We start from the raw sequence: 16,850 nt of genomic DNA, 5'->3' as shown, positions 1-16,850 counted from the left end.
ATAGGGAAGGCAAGATTTGTGAACCGTGGATGACAGGAAAAATCGTACAACTAGCCAAGAGGAAAAGCGAAGCGTACATAAGGTCCAGGCAGCTAAGAACAAAATGGGCCCTGGAGGAATATCAGAAGTATAGGACCAGTCTTAAACAAGGAATCAAGCTGGCTAAAAGGGGACATGAAATAGCTGTAGCAAGCAGAATTAAGGAGAATCTCAAAGCATTTTATTCCTATATAAGAAGCAAGCGGGTAACTAGAGAAAGGATTGTTCCACTAAAGGATAATAAAGGAAGGCTCTGTGCCGAACCTGACAGAATGGGTGAGATTCTGAATGATTACTTTGCATGAATGTTCACTGAGCAGAGGGACATGGTGAATGTTGAGATTAGGGACAGAAGTTTGATTAGTCTGTATCATGTTGACTAAAGTAGGGAAAATGTGTTGGGTAGGCTAGAGGTTATAAAAGTGGACAAATCCCCAGGACCGGATGGGATCTATCCCAGGTTGCTGAGGGAGGTGAGAGAGGAAATAGCTGGGGCCCTGACAGATATCTTTGTGGTATCTTTAAATACAGGTAAGGTGCCGGAGGACTGGAAGGTTGCTCATGTTGTCCCCCTGTACAAGAAGGGTAGTAGGGATATTCTGGGTAACTACAGACCAGTGAGCCTGACGTCAGTGGTGGGAAATTTGCTGGAGAAGCTACTGAGGGATAGGATCTATTTATATTCAGAAAAGAATGGCCTTATCAGTGATAGGCAGCATGGTTTTGTGCAGGGGAGGTCATGCCTTACCAACTTAATAGAGTTCTTTGAGGAAGTGACCAAGTTGATAGATGAAGGAAGGGCTGATGATGTCATATACATGGACTTTAGTAAGGTGTTTGATAAGGTTCCCCATGGTAAACTAATGGAGAAAGTGAAGTCACATGGTGTGCAGGGTGTTCTAGCTAGGTGGATAAAGAACTGGTTGAGCAATAGGAGACAGAGAGTAGTAGTTGAAAGGAGTTTCTCGAAATGGAGAAAAGTGACCAGTGATGTTCCACAGGGATCAGAGTTGGGGCCACTGTTGTTTATGATATACCGAGGAACCTCGATTATCCGAATACCAATTATCTGAAAATCTGAATATCCAAAGGAGATCTCAAGGTCCTGATGGAAACATTACATCAAAGACATGTTTCCAGCAGTGATTGCATCTTTTGTTTACAGTGATTAAACAGGCACTGTCTCCAAATGACTGACTACTCCCCCTCTCACTCCCCACACTTCCCTGGAGTTCTACAGAGGGGTGTACCCAAACCTCCCCCCCCCCCCAAACTTCCTCAGATAATCACTCTAACTGCCCTGTAGAGGGCAAAACTGGAACCTGGAACCTGTCAAAACATTGCAGTAAAAAGTTATGGGTGTGGCTGTTGCTGTGTGTGCATGCTATTTGGAGACTTACCCCACAAAGGCAACTGCAGCAGTCTTTCTGTTAGTGTCCAGTCCAGCTGTTCTGGAGAGGGGGCAAATGTGTATGGGGTTGGGGGGTGTGCGGGGGGGTGTGGGGCGTGGGTGTTGCACGGGGTATGGGGCGGGAAGGTGTTGCACGGGGTTTGGGGTGGGGGGTGTTGAATGGGGTTTGGTGCGAGGGGGTGTTGGACGGGATTTGATGCAAGGGGGGTGTTGCATGGGGTTGGGGGCAGATGTCGGGGTGGGGGAAGGTGTCGGGGGGCAGGTGGCACTGTTGGTGGTGGGGGGGAGGTGTTGCACAGGGTTGGGGCAGGGTCGGTGTGGGGGTGATGGGGTGGTGTTGCAAAGGGTTGGGGGCGGGGGAGCAGTGTTGGGGCAGTGGGGTGGTATTGGGAGCAGTGGGATGGTGTTGGGGGCGGGGGTTGGTATTGGGGGTGGTGGGGTGGTGTTGGGGACGGGGTGAGGTGTTGCACAGGGTTGGGGGTGGGGGTCGGAGTTGGGGGCAGTGGGGTGGTGTTGGGGACGGGTGAGGTGTTGCACAGGGTTGGAGGCAGGAGTCGGTATTGGCGGAGTTGGGGTGGTGTTGGCGGCGGGGGAGGTGTTGCACAGGGTTGGGGGCAAGGGTTGGTGTTGGGGGCGGGGGGCGGTGTTGGGGGTGGGGTGAGGTGTTGCACAGGGTTGGGGGTGGGGGTCGGTGTTGGGGGAGTTGGGGTGGTGTTGGGGGCTGTGAGGTGGTGTTGCACAGGGTTGGGGGTGGGGGTTGGTGTTGGGGGAGTTGGGGTGGTGTTGGGGTGGTGGGGGGTGTTGAACAGGGTTGGGGGCAGGGGGTTGGTGTTGGGGGCTGTGGGGTGGTGTTGCACAGGGTTGGGGCTGGGGGGGGTTGGTGTTGGGAGTGGGGGCGCGGTGTTGGGGGCGGGGTGAAGTGTTGCACAAGGTTGGGGGCAGGGGGAGGTGTTTCACAGGGTTGGGGGTGGGGGAGTTGTTGGGGGCGGGGGCAATATTAGGGCAGTGGGAGGTGTTGCACAGGGTTGGGGGTGGGGAAGTTGTTGGGGGTGGGGGCAGTGTTGGGGTGGTGTGAGGTGTTGCACAGGGTTGGGGTGGGGGACTGTGTTGAGGCGGGGAGATGTTGCACAGGGTTGGGGTGGGGGCTGTGTTGGGCGTGGGGCAGTGATGGGGCAGGGGGAGGTGTAGCACAGGGTTGGGGGCAGGGGGAGGTGTTGGGGCAGAGGCAGTGTTGGGGGCGTGGGGAGGTGTTGCACAGGGTTAGGGGTGGGGGGGCTGTGTTGCGGGCGGTGGGTGGTGTTGGTGGCGGGCAGAGGTATTGCACAGGGTTGGGAGTCGGGGGAGGTGTTGGGGCGCGGGGTCAGGTGTTGCACAGGGTTGGGGGCAGGGATCGGTGTATGGGAGTTGGGGTGGTGTTCGGGGTGGGGGGGAGGTTTTGCACAGGGTTGGGGCAGGGGCGGTGTTGGGGGCGGGGGGAGGTGTTGCACAGGGTTGGGGGTGGGGGTTGGTGTTGGGGGAGTTGGGTGGTGTTGGGGTGGGGGGGGTGTTGCACATGGTTGGGGGCAGGGGGTTGGTGTTGGGGGCGGTGGGGTGGTGTTGGGGGCGGGGTGGAGGTGTTGCACAGGGTTGGGGGCGGAGGGCGGTGTTGCACAGGATTAGGGCCAGGGGAGTTGTTGGGGGCGGGGGCAGTGTTAGGGCAGTGGGAGGTGTTGCTGAAAATGTGTTGCTGGAAAAGTGCAGCAGGTCAGGCAGCATCCAAGGAACAGGAGAATCGACGTTTCGGGCATAATAAGCTTATGCCCGAAATGTCGATTCGCCTGTTCCTTGGATGCTGCCTGACCTGCTGCGCTTTTCCAGCAACACATTTTCAGCTCTGATCTCCAGCATCTGCAGTCCTCACTTTCTCCTCCCAGTAGGAGGTGTTGCACAGGGTTGGGGGCGGGGTAGTTGTTGGGGGCGGGGGCAGTGTTGGGGCGGTGTGAGGTGTTGCACAGGGTTGGGGGTGGGGGACTGTGTTGAGGCGGGGGGAGATGTTATACAGGGTTGGGGGCAGGGGGAGGTGTTGGGGCGGAGGCAGTGTTGGGGGCAGGGGGAGGTGTTGGGGCGGAGGCAGTGTTGGGGGCAGGGGGAGGTGTTGCACAGGGTTGGGAGTGGGGGGAGGTCTTGGGGGTGTGGGCGGTGTTGGGGGCGGGAGTGAGGTGTTGCACAGGTTTGGGGCAGGGATAGGTGTTTAGGGAGTTGGGGTGGTGTTGGGGGGGAGGTGTTGCACAGGGTTGAGGGCAGGGGTTGGTGTTGGGGCGGGGGCGGTGTTGGGGGTGGGGTGAAGTGTTGCACAGGGTTGGGGGTGGGGGACAGTGTTGAGGCGGGGGGAGATGTTGCACAGGGTTGGGGTGGGGTCTGTGTTGGGGGCGGGGCAGTGATGGGGCGGTGGGAGGTGTTGCACAGGGTTGGGGGTGGGGGGCTGTGTTGGGGGCGGTGGGCGGTGTTGTTGCGGGCAGAGGTATTGCACAGGGTTGGGGGCGGGGGGAGGTGTTGGGGGTGTGGCCGGTGTTGGGATGGGGGAGGTGTTGCACAGAGTTGGGGGCAGGGATCAGGGGATCAGGGATCAGGGGAGTTGGGGTGGTGTTGGGGGGGAGGTGTTGCACAGGGTTGGGGGTGGGGGGCTGTGTTGGGGGCGGTGGGCGGTGTTGTTGCGGGCAGAGGTATTGCACAGGGTTGGGGGCGGGGGGAGGTGTTGGGGGTGTGGCCGGTGTTGGGATGGGGGAGGTGTTGCACAGAGTTGGGGGCAGGGATCAGGGGATCAGGGATCAGGGGAGTTGGGGTGGTGTTGGGGGGGAGGTGTTGCACAGGGTTGGGGCAGGGGGCGGTGTTGGGGGCAGGGGGAGGTGTTGCACCGGGTTGGGGGTGGGGGTTGGTGTTAGGGGAGTTTGGGTGGTGTTGGGGTGGGGAGGTGTTGCACATGGTTGGGGGCAGGGGGTTGGTGTTGGGGGCAGTGGGGTGGCGTTGCACAGGGTTGGGGGTGGGGGTTGGTGTTTGGGGAGTTGGTGTGGTGTTGGGGGCGGGGGTGTTGAACAGGATTGGGGGCAGGGGGTTGGTGTTGGGGGCAGTGGGGTGGTGTTGCACAGGGTTGGGGGTGGGGGGTGGTGTTGGGGGCGGGGGGTGTTGAACAGGGTTGGGGGCAGGGTTTGGTGTTGGGGGCTGTGGGGTGGTGTTGCACAGGGTTGGGGGCGGGGGTTGCTGTTGGGAGTGGGGGCGCAGTGTTGGGGGTGGGGTGAGGTGTTGCACAAGGTTAGGGGCAGGGTAGCGGTGTTGGGAAAAGGCGGAGGTGTTGGGGGCAGGGGGAGGTGTTGCACAGGGTTGGGGGCAGGGCGAGGTGCGGTGGTGTTGGGGACGGAGGGGGAGGTGTTGCACAGGGTTGGGGCCGGGGGTGTTGTTGGGGGTGGGGGCAGTGTTAGGACAGGGTATTGAGTATAAGAGCTGGTAGGTCATGTTAAAATTGTACAAGACATTGGTTCGGCCGCATTTAGACTACTGTGTACAGTTCTGGTCGCCACATTACCAAAAAGATTTGGACACTTTGGAGAGGGTGCAGAGAAGGTTTACAAGGATGTTGCCTGGTATGGAAGGTGCTAGCTATGAAGACAGGTTGAGTAGGTTAGGTTTGTTTTCATTACATAAAAGGAGATTGACGGGGGACCTGATTGAGGTTTACAAAATCATGAAGGGTATAGACAGGGTGGATAGAGATAAGCTTTTCCCCAGAGTGAAGGATTCAATAACGAGAGGTCACGCTTTCAAGAGGTGAAAAGTTTAAGCGGATTACACTCGACAAGTACTTCACACAGAGGATGGTGGTGACTGGAACGCGTTGCCAGCAGAGGTGGTAGAGGCAGGCACGGTAGATTCATTTAAGATGTGTCTGGACAGATGCATGAGTAGATGGGGAGCAGAGGGATACAGATGCTTAGGAATTGGGCAACAGGTTTAGACAGTAGATTTGGATCGGCTCAGGCTTAGAGGGCCGAAGGGCCTGTTCCTCAGCTGTAAACTTTTTTTGTTCTATCCCTGTATCACTGCATTTCCCATGGTCAATCATCTAACCTGCACACTCTTGGACTGTGGGAGGAAACTGGGGGACCTGGAGGAACACTATGCAAACACGGGGTGAAGTCCACACAGACAGTCACCCAAGGGTGAAATCAAATCTGGGTCCCTGGTGCTGTGAGACAGCAGAGCTAACCACTGAGTCGAGAGTGTGTTGCTGGAAAAGCACAGCAGGTCAGGCAGCATCCAAGAAGCAGGAAAATCAATGTTTCTGGCCGGATCTCTTCATCAGAAAACTTCGGGCTCTGGCCTGAAACGTCGATCTTCCTGCTCCTCAGATACTGCCTGACCTTCTATGCTTTTCCTGCAACATACTCTCAACTCTGATCTTCAGCATCTGCAGACCTCACTTTGTCCTAACCACTGAGCCATCACGCCACCCCATGCATAGTGAGAAACACGTAGTTTCATGAGGCAACTCAACCTTGTACCAAGGCAAATGATGCCATAAAATTTGCTCGCTGCCACTTTTAACTTTGGGAAAATCTTGATCAACATTCTTTTCTTAGATTCATGGCAAGAAATTCTGAAATGCTACTTAAACACAGGGGTGGGTAAAGAAGACCTTGGTTCAAGAAATCATCAAAAGGTTTTGTATTTTTGTCACTGTTGTACGGTCATTAAGTAATGATTTCTGTGGAAATGAAGCCGGTTGACAATATAGAGTCATAGAGATGTACAGCATGGAAACTGACTCTTCGGTTCAACTCGTCCATGCCAACCAGATATTCTACATTAGTCAACTCCCATTTCCCAGCATTTGGCCCATATCCCTCTAAACCCTTCCTATTCATCAACCCATCCATTTGCCCTTTAAATATTGCAATTGTACTAGACTCCACCACTTTCTCTGGCAGCTCATTCCATACACGCACCAACCTCTGCATGAAAAAGCTGCCCCTCAGGTCTCTTTCCCTACTCATCCTAAATCTATGCCCTCTACTTTTGAACTCTTCTATCCTGCTCTGTTTCTCTTGAAAAGGGATGTATAAACCCTCCTGGGATGTGGCCTCCTCTATATTGGGGAGACAGGCCGCCTACTTGCGGAACGTTTCAGGGAACACCCCTGGGACATCCGGACCAACGAACCCAACCATCCCGTGGCTCAACACTTCAACTCCCCCTTCCACTCCAGCAAGGACATGCAGATCCTTGGACTCCTCCATCACCAGACCATAGCTACACGACGGCTGGAGGAAGAGCGCCGCCTCATCTTCCGCCTAGGAACCCTCCAACCACAAGGGATGAATGCAGATTTCTCCAGTTTCCTCATTTCCCCTCCCCCCACCTTGTCTCAGTCCCAACCCTCGAACTCAGCACCACCTTCCTAACATGCAATCTTCTTCCTGACCTCTCCGCCTCCACCCCCACTCCGGCCTATCACCCTCACCTTAACCTCCTTCCACCAATCGCATTTCCAACACCCCTCCCCCAAGTCCCTCCTCCCTACCTTTCATCTTAGCCTGCTTGGCACACTCTCCTCATTCCTGAAGAAGGGCTCATGCCCGAAGCGTCGATTCTCCTGCTCCTTGGATGCTGCCTGACCTGCTGCGCTTTTCCAGCAACACATTTTCAGTTTTAATCAATAGTAGACAGGTTTACTTCAGCCCCAGACAATACCATAATAGTTTAACCAGTTGGCCCACTTCAAAGATGCTGTTGCAGTAATGGAGGTATCTGTTAAACCGTTCCCTCCATTTTGATATATTAATTAGAATTAAACTAAAAACTGACAAAAATTCCATTTTTTTCTAATCCAGAAATCTGTGCATGGATCAAATTAGGTCATGAATAATTTCTGACTTTTACAACTGATGGAAATAGGTTGAAGAAACATCCTAACCTAGTCTACTTAGCATTTGATGAACTTGTTTGTTTTCAGATCAAGAGCACTATGGGGTTGTCTCTCCATTGTATGATCTACAGAGTCGCATTTCAAACTATCTGTGCCTTTAAGAATGTCGGAATATGATAAGAGCATTGGGCAAGTGGACATCTTGGTTTTGCTGGCTTTTCATTAAATGTTCTAGTGCCCTGACAACTTCCTAAAATAAATTCAAATGACTAGCGTTCACTTCTTCCCTCTGTGTCAATTGTAAACTGGGCTTAGAAGTAGAAACTGTGTCCTTCTGTCTGTAAACATGCGACAGATCACATTACTTTGCACGTAGCGTACATGTGTTCCCTAGTTCATGATATCTCCAAGGATGTTGGTAATGATACCTGCATAAAGCAATGATGGCTCCATTCCTGAAGATCTCTTTGAAATGATCTATGGAATTGAGTTGCTGACTCAGGCTGGACAGATTCTGGAGATGTCATCACTATAATGATCTCATAGTATCGAACCTTCTCATAGCTTTTCAATGCGTCCTAGTTTTGACTTTTGAAAAATTGTGTTGCCTAGGTACTAGTGCAGGCTATATGATCCCTTGAGTCTACTCTAATGATCAGCAAGATCATGACTGATCTTCAACTTCACCCAATTCCTATATTCTCTGATTCCCTGAAAGTTCAAATATCTGCCTAGCTCACCCTTAAATATACTCAAAATGCTGGACGAAATCCTGGCCAAGCAGGATTAATCAATTTCACCTCACCCCAGCCTCAATGTTGGAACACAGGCAGACTTCACACCTATTGTTAGAAAAACTGAGCTATCTTGAGGATGTAATTGAAAAGAAATTCTGGGATTTACATATCAAAGAACAGAAACCAGCATATCCCATTCTAAAAGATTAAAGATTTAATCTAAAGTAATGCATCACATCTCCATGACACTGGACTTCTTCAGCTATAAATTCTGTGATCAGGATCTTATTCTCCACAATCACCTGATAAAGGGGCATCACTCCGAAAGCTAGTGCTTCCAAATAAACCTGTTGGACTATAACCTGGTGTTGTGTGATTTTTAAGTAGATCTATTTAGGATTTCTGGTCGGCATGAAAGGGTCTATTTCTGTGCTGTACATCTTCTTCATAAATGCAGCACGCTTTTGATGATCAGGGAGTCCAGGATCAGAGATCATAGTTAAAGGATATAGGGTAGACCCTTTAGGACTGAGATGAGATAAAAATTTGTACCCTGGAGTAGTGAGACATTCCCTGCTACAGAAAGCAATTGAGGCCAAAACATTAATTGTTGGCAAGATGGAGTGAAATGTAGTTCTTATGGCTATGTGAAGGAAGTGGGGAAAAGATCCTGAGTTGGAATGATCAGCCAGAATGATAGAACAGGCTGCAAGAGCCGAATGGCCTGATCTTATTTTCTATTAGCCCCATTCAATAAAGAATCTTTTTTTGTTTACAGAGCAGAAGTTCTTCAGATGAACAGACTTCCTGAGAAATGTTAAAAAGGCAAAGTGATAAACGCAGGGAGGGAAATGCCAACCTTCGTGTGTGGGTGCGCATGCTCGCTGCGTTTTGCCACGTCCAGAGACGGCAGGCCCGGGAGAGGAGGGACGGCAGGAGCAGGAGTTCCCGTCTCTAGGAGCAGGTACCGAGCAGGCTTCAGAAAAACACACACACAGCCAGAGGTTTGTATCTCTCTCTCTCTCTCTCACACACACACACACACACACACACACACACATATATATATATATACACACATTGCGCAGAGCTGCAGCGTTGTGAGCGGTGAAAGGGGGAAAGAGGCCGCTCCAAGTGGGGAGCGGGCCCCGGGCCTACTCCCAGGCCGGCCCCCTCGGGTCTTCCTTTCCCTGTCGGAGCCGCTCGTTCCCACCTTTCCGGGTCCAGAGAGAGCCCGGGTTCAGGGTGTGGCGGGGGGGAAGAGGGTGGCTTCCTATGGAGGGGGTTGGGGGTGGGGGATGCGAGCGAACGGGCAGGAAGTAAATTAGTCCCGGTTTAGTAACACAGGCGTCTTCAGAGAGAGAGGGGGGAGGAGGGAGGCTAATGGGGGAGGGGGGTGTGAGGGGGAGGCTAATTGGGGGGGGGATGTGGGGGGGGGAGGGGGATGTGGGGGGGGAGGCTGATGGGGGAGGGGGATGTGGGGGGGGGAGGGGGATGTGGGGGGGGGAGGGGGGTGGGGGGGGAGGGGGATGTGGGGGGGGGAGGGGGGTGGGGGGGGGAGGGGGGTGGGGGGGGAGGGGGATGTGGGGGGGGAGGCTAATTGGGGGAGGGGGATGTGGGGGGGGGGAGGCTAATTGGGGGGGGGATGTGGGTAGGAGGCTGATGGGGGAGGGGGATGTGGGGGGGGGAGGGGGATGTGGGGGGGGAGGGGGATGTGGGTAGGAGGCTGGGGGGGGAGGGGGATGTGGGTAGGAGGCTGATGGGGGAGGGGGATGTGGGGGGGGAGGGGGATGTGGGGGGGGAGGGGGATGTGGGTAGGAGGCCGATGGGGGAGGGGGATGTGGGTAGGAGGCCGATGGGGGAGGGGGATGTGGGTAGGAGGCTGATGGGGGAGGGGGATGTGGGGGGGGAGGGGGATGTGGGTAGGAGGCTGATGGGGGAGGGGGATGTGGGGGTTGGCTAATGGGAGGGAGACTGGGGGAGGCTAACTGCGGAGGGGATGTGGGTAGGAGGCTGACGGGGGAGGGGGATGTGAGGGGGAGGGGATGTGGGTAGGAGGCTGATGGGGGAGGGGGATGTGAGGGGGAGGCTAATGAGGGAGGGGGCTTTTGTTGGGACTATTGGATGGAGTGGGTTCTGAGACGGTTTCGCAGATGTGATGGATGGGTCTGTGTAAGCTTTTGGACTGGTACTTAGTGGAGGGTTTGTGCTGAACTTAGTGGGGGGTTTATCATGGTAATGATTTTGGGACGTTTGATGTGATTTATGGAGGAATGATTTTTGGGATGAGTTTGGTATAAAAGTGATTGTGTGGAAAACAGGGAGCCTGCTGCTAAGTGGGAAGGTTTGAGTAATTAACAAAAACATTAAATAAATAAATGTATCTGTAATTGAGGAAACAAATATTTTTTTCAGTCAAATAATGATTCTCCAGTAACAGCAACTTCTACCTGATGAGATGATTTTCTATCAGCAAGCTCTTTGAACTTAGCGAGTTTTGAAAAGATTTGTAGCACAGTTTGAGGTTCTGGATGTAGATTTGCTCGCTGAGCTAGAAGGTTTGTTTTCAGATGTTTTGTCACCATGCTTGGTAATATCTTCAGTGAGCCTCTGGATAAAGCACTGGTGGTGTAGCCTGCTTTCTATTTATGTGTTTGAGTTTTCTTGGGTTGGTGATGTCAGTTCCTGTGGCAATGTCATTTTTCATTATGATGTCAATTCCTGTTCTTTTTCTCAGAGGATGGTAAATGGGATTTAAGTCAATGTGTGTGTGGATAGAGTTCTGGTTGGAATGCCATGCTTCTATGAATTCTCATGCATGTCTCTGTTTGGCTTGTCCAAGGATGGATGTGTTTCCCAGTTGGTGGTGTCCTTCCTCATCCATTTGTCAGGATACTAGTGAGAGTGGGTCATGTCTTTTTGTGGTTAGTTGATATTCATGTATCCTGGTGGCTAGTTTTCTGTCTGTTTGTTCAATGTAGTGTTTGTTACAGTTCTTGCAAGGAATTTTGTAAATGACATTAGTTTTGCTTGTTGTCTATATGGGGTCTTTCAAGTACATTAGCTGCTGTTTTAGTCTGTTGGCAGGTTTGTGGGCTACCATGATACCAAGAGGTCTGAGTAGTCTGGCTGTCGGTTCCGAGATGTCTTTGATGTAGAGGAGAGTAGCTAGGGCTTCTGGATGTGTTTTGCTTGTTTGGATGAGGAACATGGCATTCAAACTGGAACTCTATCAACAAACACAAAAGAACAGGAGATGACATCACCATAGGAAATGATGTCACCACATGAAATGACATCATCAACCCAAGGAAACACAAACATAAAAATAGAAACTGGGCTACGCCACCAGTGCTTCATCCAGAGGCTCACTATTACCTAGTATGGTGACAAAACATCTGGAAACTAACCTTCCAGCTCAGCGGGCAAGCTTACATCCAGGCTGTTTAAACTATTAACTTAAAATGGTTATGCAAGTATAAGAGAACATTTTATGCGTAGATTGTCATAAAATTGCATTTCACTTCCTTGGTTATACTGCTTCTGGAAGGGATCGGTCCGATTAAAAACAAACTCACACGATGGTCAATTTTGGACATTTGGTGAAGCTTTGATAATGGAGGATTAGGTGAATTGAAGGAGCATGAGGAGTCAAATCAGTTTGAATTTGGGTCAGTTGTCCTATGTTCATGCCACATGCATCCCTCTGAAATGCATTTGGGTTGACGTTAGCCCCGTTCTTTGAGTCCAATGTTTTTATTGTTTGCTATTGAGCAGAATACTAAATATTCCAGAATTACCAATTCTAACTTTCACTTTGACTCTTTGCAAAAGCTGTACATGACTCAGAGCTTCAGTAGTATAGTAGTAATTGTATATTTGAGCATACTATACGTACAGATTTATTTTTTTTGGGAATGAGTGTACAGATGTCATAGTGAATGAGAGGTGAGAACGTGTTCCCAGAAACTCACAATTTAATACTATACTGGAATATTTCTCAGCATTTTGGGGCATGTTTCTCATTTCGTTTTATACACTATCCTCTATTGTTCATTTGTACACACCATTTTATTACTTGATTCCTAGTTTAACAATAGTCCATTTGTACCTAGAATTATTGATAGTGATGTTGTTAGATATTCCCAATCTGTGTTAAGACTTATTAATACTTAACGTCTTGCTAAAGTTGTGGACAAAAAAATTTAGCATGAATAAAGGAAGCTTTTCTCTGGAAATATTACAAAAGTACTATCTAGGTCACAATATTGAAATAGTTAAAAATAAATAATTACCTCAGAGCCCAGCAGTTCATCAGACAACAACTGATTATATTGCCTTGACTTTGAGTTATTTTTGGAATTGTGTTGTTGAAGTTAGGATATAATGTTTTAGTACAGATGAGCATAGTGTGCAATCATAATAGAGAGCAGACGCAGATGATAAATGAATATTTATGTATGACACACATGTTGTCAAGAACTGACCATCATGTTTTAATCTGTACCTTTCTGTACAAAACTGAGATGAGTATATGCAGTGTATATCAAAAATTCTTCCATCCAGAAATATTTCATTGTCATACCCAAGCTTTTAGGCTGTATTTCATGCACAGTGGAGTCCATTTATACTGTTAAATACCTATTTATATTACTTTTCCATATATGCCAAGTTATTGATACAGATGGCGATTTTGGATTTAATCCTCAGTGAGGCAAGATGAGTCATAGGAGCGTTGGAACATAGGAATTACGAGAGGGAGTAGGCAATTCAGCCTGTCGAGCATGCTCACTATTTAACATGATCATGGCTGATCTTATCCTGGTCTCAACTCCACTTTCCTGCCTGCTCCCCATAATCCTTTATCTTGTTTTGCATCAAAATATGTCTATTTCTATATTGAATCTGTTGATTGATTCTGCCTGCACTGCAGTCTGGGGCAGAGTTCCACAGATTCACAGAAACTGTTCCTGCTCATCTCAGTTTTGAATTTACCTCCTCTCACTCTATATCTATGCCCTCTTGTTCGAGACTATCCCACAGGGGGAACATCTATTCAACATTCATCGTGTCAATCCCCTTTAGCATTGTTTACTTCAATCAGATACCCCCCTCTCTCTTCTGAACTTCAGCAAGTACAAGCCCAAGCTATTCAACCATTCCTCATATGACGGCCCTTTCAACCCTGGAATCAATCTGGTAAACCTCCTCTGAACTGCCTCCAGTGCCACCACATCCACCCTTAACTTAAGGAGACCAAAACTGGACACAGTATTCCAGGTGTGATCTCATGTTATGTAATTGTAACCACTTTCCATTTGCCTTTGTTATTAATCGCTACATCGGCATACCCGCTTTGTGCAATTCATGCACAAAGACGGCTAGATCCCTCTGCACTGATGCACTTTGTATCTACTTCCCATTCAAATAATAATTTGCCCTTTTATTTTACTGGCCAAAATAGACACCCTTGCATTCATCCACATCAAACTCCATCTGCCAGATTCTGACTCAGTTTTTGTGAAGAAATTATTATCTTCCACTGTGAAAACAAGAGATAAAAAACGGTTTAGTACCTTTGCCATTTTAGTCCTTTCAGTGCAGTCAAACAAATGGTCACAAATTGGTGTGAGTTTTCTGTATTTCAAAGTGTTGGCTTTTCAATATTCAGAGCCAAAGTTTAAACACTCTAGCCTTACTTTAATCTCCTCCCTACATGCACATCCTTCCCCACTCCAGCCAAACTTCAAAACTAACGCGTCGCTATGACATCAGCCACTGAAATGTTAATAGTGTATATATCTCCAGACTGAAAATTGAGGTTGAAGTTGAAATCCGAAGTAAATAGGGTGAACATGTTGAGTTGCTGTGATGAAAGTCAGGATTTCTAGTCTTCATCTTGTTTCAGGGGATTACAAGGTTGTTGGTCCATACATTCAGCAGATGTTATTTTTCATATGTTTTTTGAATGGTAATTTATTTGAGAAGTACCAAACTTGCATTTTATGCGGTGCTTGGAATGTCCTCTGAATATACACGACATTTAATAACTGGAGGATCGCGACTTCAGGCGTGACTCAGTTGGTAGTACTCTCATCTGAGTCAGAGGTCTAATGCCCACTCCAGGGATTGAACACAGATATCAAGACTGACTTTTCAGTGCATTACATATGAAGGTATGAATTAGGAGCGCATGTAGACCATTTGTGTCCTTCAAGCATGCTCTGCTGTTTGATAATGTCATGACTGACCTGTTTGTTTTCTGCGTTCCACGTTCCCATTAACCTTGTTATTTCCTTGCCTAATAAGAATCCTGACTACCACCACCTTTAAAAATATTCAGTGACCATGCATCCTGTGTCTTCTAGAACATAGAACATAGAAGAATACAGTGTAGTACAGGCCCTTTGGCCCTCGATGTTGCGCCGATCCAAGCCCACCTAACCTTCACTAGCCCACTATCCTCCATATGCCTATCCAATGCCCGTTTAAATGCCCATAAAGAAGGAGAGTCCACCACTGCTACTGGCAGGGCATTCCATGAACTCACGTCTCGCTGAGTAAAGAATCTACCCCTAACATCCAAAGATGTGCAGGTCAGGTGAATTGGCCATGCTAAATTGCCTGCAGTGTTAGGTTAGGGGTATGGGTGGGTTGCGCTTCAGCGGGGCGGTGTGGATTTGTTGGGCCGAAGGGCCTGTTTCCACACTGTAAGTAATCTAATCTAATCTAATCTATCTGTCCTATACCTACCACCCCTTAATTTAAAGCTATGCCCCCTCGTAATGGAGAGTTTAAAAGCTGAGCAACCCTTTGAGAATAAAAATTGCCTTCATTATTATCTTAAAAGGGTGTTTCCCAATTTTACAACACTCACCTAGAAGAGTGCATAATTTTTCCAAATTCACCTTGTTAATACTATTCAGGATTTTATATACTTCATTCAAATGATCCCTCACTCTAAGTAGAAGTCAAAACTATCCAAACTTTCCTGATTGCTCAATCCACTCATTCTAGGCAATAAGGGACAAAGAAAATTACGGCACAGGAACAGGCCCTTCGGCCCTCCAAACCTGCGCCGATCCAGATCCTCTATCTAAGCCTTCTGCCTATTTTCATAGGATCCACATCCCTTTGCTCCCTTCCCATTCATGTATCTGTCTAGATACATCTTAAATGATGCTACCGTTCCCATCCAAACTGCCTCCGCTGGCTTCATGTTCCAGGCACCTGCCATCCTCTGCAGAAAGAACTTTCCACACGTATCTCCCTAAACATGTCCCCTCTCACTTTGAACTCGTGACCCCTAGTAATTGAGTCCTCAACTCTGGGAAACAGTTTCTTAATATCCACCCAGTCTCCCACTCATGATTTTGTCGGCCTCAATCAGGTCCCCCCGTAACCTCTTTTTTTTCAGTGAAAATAATCCTAATCTACTCAATCTCTCCTCAGAGCTAGCATCCTCCATACCATCCTAGTGAACCTCCTCTGCACTCTCTCCAAAGCATCCACATCTTTTTGATAATGTGGTGACCAGAACTGTATGCAGTATTCCAAATGTGACTGAACCAAGTCATAGACAACTGTAACATGACCTGCCAACTCTCGTATTCAGTACCCTGTCCGATGAAGGAAAGCCTTCTTGACCATTTTACTGACCTGCATTGTCACCTACAGGGAACAATGGACCTGAACACCCAGATCTCTCTGTATGTCAGTTTTCCCCAAGATGTTTCCATTTACTGTATAGTTCACTCTTGAATTGGATCTTCCAAAATGCATCACTTTGCATTTGCCCAGATTGAACTTAATCTGCCATTTCTCTGTCCAACTTTCCAATCTATCTATATTCTGCTGTATTCTCTGACAGTCCCCTTCACTATCTGCTACTCCACCAATCTTGGTGTCATTTGAAAACTTGCTACTCAGGCAACCTACACTTTCCTCCAAATCATTTAAAACAGTGGTCCTAGCATGGATCCCTGTGGGGCACCACTGGTCACAGGTTTCCATTTTCAGAAGTTCCCTTCCACTACTACTCTCTGTCTCCTGTTGCCCAGGCAGTTCTCTATCCATCTAGCTAGATCACCCTCGACCCCATGCGACTTCACCTTCTCCATCAGTCTACCGTTGAAAACCTTATCAAACTGCTTACTGAAGTCCATGTATATGACATCTACGTCCCTTCCCTCATTAATCAACTTTGTCACCTCTTCAAAAAAATTCTATTTGGTTTTTAAGACATGACCTTCCTGCACAAAACCATGATGCTTATCACTGATAGGCCCATTTTTTCTCAGTTGGTATATTTACAGCCCAGGAACAGACCCTTTGGCCCTCCAAGCCTGAGGGCCATATATAGTAATCCTCATTATCTTCTCCAGCAACTTCCTTACCACTGATGTCAGGCTCACAGGTCTGTAATTATTTGGATTATCCCTGCTACCCTCCTTAAACAAGGGGCAACATTAGCAATTCTCCAGTCCTCTGGGACCTCCCCTGTGTTCAAGTATGCTGCAACGATATCTGTTAAAGTCCAGCTATTTCCCATTCACTTCCCTCAGTTACCTGGGATATATCCCATCCAGACCTGGGGACTTGTCTGCCTTAATACCTTTTAGAATACCCAACACTTTCTCTCTCCTTAAGCTGACTTGATTCCGAGTAATCACAGATCTATCCCTAACCTCAACATCCACCATGTCCCTCTCCTCAGTGAATACTGATGCAAAGTATTCATTAAGAATCTTACCCATTTTCTCTG

At 48.9% G+C, this 16,850-nt stretch overlaps 1 protein-coding gene across 1 annotated transcript in view; it reads left to right on the top strand.

The window, feature by feature from the left end:
• Nucleotides 1-8,977: 8,977 nt before the first annotated feature.
• Nucleotides 8,978-16,850, top strand: part of tfg (trafficking from ER to golgi regulator) — a 120,868-nt gene continuing 112,995 nt past the window's right edge. The window contains exon 1 of the mRNA XM_072585417.1: nt 8,978-9,090. The gene's annotated coding sequence lies outside the window, so the exon portion shown is untranslated. The remainder of the gene's footprint in view (nt 9,091-16,850) is intronic.

Source organism: Chiloscyllium punctatum, chromosome 15 (genome assembly GCF_047496795.1).
Source record: "Chiloscyllium punctatum isolate Juve2018m chromosome 15, sChiPun1.3, whole genome shotgun sequence".
In the NCBI taxonomy this organism is placed as follows: domain Eukaryota; kingdom Metazoa; phylum Chordata; class Chondrichthyes; order Orectolobiformes; family Hemiscylliidae; genus Chiloscyllium; species Chiloscyllium punctatum.
This window is presented reverse-complemented; position numbering and strand designations above follow the sequence as displayed.